Source organism: Benincasa hispida, chromosome 5, assembly GCF_027475165.1.
Source record: "Benincasa hispida cultivar pf3 chromosome 5, pf3_genome.v1.1, whole genome shotgun sequence".
NCBI classification, from domain to species: Eukaryota; Viridiplantae; Streptophyta; class Magnoliopsida; order Cucurbitales; family Cucurbitaceae; genus Benincasa; species Benincasa hispida.
Genome location: NC_143482.1, coordinates 26,406,228 through 26,411,227, shown reverse-complemented (window position 1 = coordinate 26,411,227; position 5,000 = coordinate 26,406,228).

Sequence of the window (5,000 nt, the reverse complement as noted above, 5' to 3'; positions counted from 1 at the left end):
AGACAATAAGTGAAGAAAATATCATATATTGTGTACATCACAAGCGTTTGTTCAACAACTATGTTTACAAACTACAGGACATGAGAATTTAAGGCATCATCCCCAAAAATCTCCCACTTGTCCTAAAGCGAGTATGGTGTACATACAACTAGTACAAAACAATAAACTAGGGCACTAAGGCCCAGTACAAAAATATCTCACACTTGCCCTAGTCCAGTCAAAGCAGTCTCGTAGACCCATGCTCTGAAGGTGACCTTCAAACACTATAGCCATGAGAGTCTTCGTAAACAAGTCAGCAATACTATGCTCCAAAGCGATCTTCATGACTATCACGTCCCCTCGATGCACTATCTTGCGGATGAGATGATACTCCCGCTCTATGTGTTTGCCGCGCATGTGACTCCTGGGCTCCTTGGAGTTCGCCACAATACCACTATTGTCACAATAGAGGGTGATGGGCCTAGACATGTCTAGAACAACTTCCAGGTCTATTAGAAATTTCCTGAGCCAAATGGCCTCCTTAGCAGCTTCACAAGTCGTTACGTACTCGGCTTCCATCATGCAGTCGGTGATGCACCCCTGCTTAGTGCTTCGTCACACTACTGCTCCTCCGTTAAGAGTAAAATCTGACTCTGAAATGGACCTCTAAGAGTCCTTATCAGTCTGAAAGTCAAAATCCGTGTATCTAGTAAGGATCAAATCCCTAGTTCCACACACAAGCATGTAATCCCTCGTTCTCCGAAGATACTTGAGGATGTTCTTAACTGTGGTCCAATGACCCTGGCCTAGGTTAGACTGATACCTACTGACTATTGCCACAGCATAGCAAATGTCTGGTCTAGTATAGAGCACCGCATACATCAAACTGCTAATAACAGATGCATACGGGACCAGTCTCATCTCCTCAACCTCTTGAGGTGTCTTAGGACACATTTCCTGAGACAAAGTAACTCCATGCCTGAACGGCAGTAGGCCCCTTTTGGACTTCTGCATCGAGTACTCAAGTAATATTTTGTCAATGTACGATGCCTGAGATAGCGCTAGCACTTTGTTCTTACGATCCTGAAAGATCTATATACCTAGAACAAACTGAGCCTCTCCCAAATATTTCATTTGGAATTGGGTCGCTAGCTAGTTCTTAATTGCAGTCAATAGACCTACATCATTCCTAATGAGTAGGATATCATTTACATACAACACTAGGAAAACTACTGAACTGTTGATGATTTTCTTATAGACACAAGACTCAACAACGTTTTGGTCAAAGCCGTACGATTTTATCGCAATATCAAATCAAATATTCCAAGATTGAGACACCTGTTTCAACCCATATATGGACTGATTCAATTTGAAAACTTTTTTCTCTTGACCTTGGGCAATGAATCCCTCGGACTGGACCATATAAATGGTCTTCTCAAGATTGTCATTCAGAAAGGCAGTCTTAACGTCCATTTGCCAAATCTCATAATCATAATAAGCGGAAACGGACAGGAGGATGTGGATCGACTTCAACATGGCAACAGGCGAGAAATTCTCCTCATAGTCGACTCCCTCCACCTAGGTATAACCTTTGCCACAAGTCGAGCCTTGAAGGTTTGCACATTTCCATTGGCACCCTATTTCCGCTTGTAGATCTATTTACAACCTATAGGTTTTACCCTATCAGGCTGATCTACAAGATCCCACACTGAGTTGAAGTACATTGACTCCATCTCGAGATCCATGGTTTTGACCCATTCATCCGGTCAACATCCTCCATTGCCTTCTGATTAGACAACGGATCCTCAACGTCATTGTCGGTTACCATAGCGAGGATTTCTGTGAAACCCAGATAGCGAATAAGTGGGTTCGCAACCCTCCCACTGCGTCAAGGTTCCCTCAACTCTTGAGGTGGAACCGACCAACCAGATGAACTATCTCTTAACGAAGAGCATCTATGAGCGCGCTCAGATTTTTTCGGTTTCATTGTGACCGAAATACCATACACACATTCTAATAAATAGTTATGCGATTTAATAACACTAATTAACGACATGCTTTGATAAATAAAATACAAGGGATTGAGTTCACATACCAATTGAAGACTCTCTTCACTTCGAACTCAACGCAGTGGAAGTAACCTCTACGTTCTTTATCGCCTAGCAAAACAGTCGGCTACAATAACACGATCGCCTACACGAACGGTAGCAACACAAACAAGCACAAGCAAGCAAGAGCGGAGACGACAACACCACTTAGAGCCCTTGGTATTCTCGAAGTGAGAATCCAAAGAGTGGTCTTTATTGAATTTGGTAGAGGAAGGAGGAAAAAGTTGATAGCGTAGAACGATAAGCAAGTAGGAGAAGGCTATCCTATAGCGGATGCTTATCGTTTAGAGAAAGCTACACGATCGTGTAGGTTTTACTAAGCGCGATCGTCTAGTAATAGGTAAACGATTGTTTAGAAAACACGGCACGCTAGGCAATCATTTAGAAAAGCTAAGAGATCGTTTAGAGAAAAGCGTGCGATCATTTAGACGTGGGGTGTGCGATCGTTTAAGCGATGAGGCCCTGTCATATAGGCTCTCAGCTAAGCGATCAAAACATTTTCACAACTTTTGCAATTTTTTTCTGAACTCTTTGCAAAATGAAACAAATTTTCATTTTATTCTTCAGTTACAATAACCGAATAAGGATTCTCCCACTAACACACGATTGAAGAGAGGTTTTCGGCCAAATATCACATAATTAACCAATTAATTAATAAATGAATATAATCATATTATATTCTTACCCTATAGTTTGATATTATATATCTACTATGGTAACTTCTCCTCCACTTGATATAAATCATATTTATATCTAATTTCCTAAAAAATAATTTATCTCATACATTTAGCCAATTATATTATATATAATTAACCAATTCAATTATATCATATATAATCGAACTCCCTCTTATCAATTTGAACATTTCAAACTGACCCAAAAACTGATTCTCGACTTTATCCAAGCTACCTAGGGGACCTTATGGATCTGTGGCTTAAAACTCCAACGGTACGTGAATAGCTAACTAAACTCTTTAGCCACGAGATCCACCATCCGTTAACTGCCAAGCATTCCACTAAAGACCAACAGCTAAACTCTTCTTACCACAGATATATTTCTGTGTTCATCGGATATAACCAATCATGAGTACGATGACCCTTCACAGATGCTCGTAAGTACAACTAGGCCAATTTACCATTTTGCCCCCATAGTTACATCTCACTCCTTAAGTACCACTTATTCCTCTAATGAACAATACAACATAGTCCAACTATGTGTGAACACCTCTCGGGCCAGGAGAAGGTGTGTGGCACCACATCGTTCAAGCCCTGGTTTTATCAGCCCTTAAGGGAGCTATCTATCTACTTGCCTTTGCTTTGAGGAAGGAATGAATTCCATCTTATGTAGCTGAGTTCCCAGCTCCCAAATTAGAAGAATCTCCAAAATGGTAGGTTTGAATCGGCGACTTGGCCACTCGCACCCATACAAATCAAATGACCACCTTCAATGGCAGGAGTTCCCAACTCACTCAGGATTGAGGTCATGTTACCTATGGTCATCCTAGTGATGTGAAGTCTCTGTCATGAACGGTGTTATATAATAAGACGTTAACACTTCATGGTAAGGTCTTATACAAACTCTTTGTATAGGACGCCCCCCATCGCATGTTCCCTATACGAATGATCAGGATCAAACCATCTGTGACAAGACACAACACTTGTGACCATTCCACAAAGTGGACCACATCCATAGCGTAACCAGGATAAGGTTTCCCTCCTATATCCATATACTACAGACCATTTTGGTTATCATTCAAGACATGATCCACTTGTATGTCACCACATACATGCTTAAGTTACATACAGATAACCAAGGATTTTATGTTTATTAGTTTATGGTAAAGCAAATAAAACAAATAACTGAGCAAAGTCAAGATGTGAAGTAAATATCATATATTATACAACACAAGCAGTTGCGTACAAACTATTTTACAATACAGAATGACGAGACTTGAGGGCATCAACCCATACACTTTCATCAACAACTCTTGTTGATGAAGAAGGCCCTTCAACAACTCTTATTGAAGTTTTAGTAGTTTCGTTGGAAAAGCTCTCGTAACACGACCTTATAGTGGACTGTGCTCCCTATATGATCCTCCTCTAGAAAGGTAGCGTTTGTAGACACAAACATTCTGTTTTCCGTAGGATAATAAAAGTAGCCCCTCGTATACCTTTGGGGTAGCCTACAAAAAGGTATAACCTCCACCGTGGATCCAATATCTTTGGATTAGCCTCAAGCACATGTGCTGGGCAACCCCATATGCGGAAGTGACGCAAACTAGCTTTACACCCATTCCACAACTCCAAAGGTATTCTCTTAACACTCTTGGAATGAACACAATTGAGTATATACACTGCAGTCTCCACTACAAATCCCCAAAACGAGTCCGGTAAGGAAGCGTAACTCATCATCAACCGAACAATGTCCAACAAGGTTCTGTTTCTCCTCTCCGCTACACAATTCTGCTGAGGTGTACCCGGTGCTGAGAGTTAGGAAACGATTCCATGTTCAATCAAATAGTATTGGGATCCCGAATCCAAAAACTCTCCACCTCGTTCCAATCGAAGTGTCTTAATCCATCTATCCATCAAATGCATTTTCAACTTCAGCCTTGAACTCTCTGAATTTTTCAAAAGATTCAGACTTCTGTTGCATCAAATAAATATACCCATACCTAGAGTAATCATCAGTAAAAGTGATGAAATACTCATAGCTTCCCTTGGCTCGCACATTCATCAGACCACAAAGGTCAGTATGCACTAACTCTAGAGGCTCTTTGGCTCGATAACCTTTTCCAGTAAAAGGTCTTTTAATCATCTTGTCCTCAAGGTAAGATTCGCACACTGGTAAAGAATTTTCCTCTAACTCGCTTAGAAGTCAATTCTTCACTAACATCTCAATCCTATTGAGATT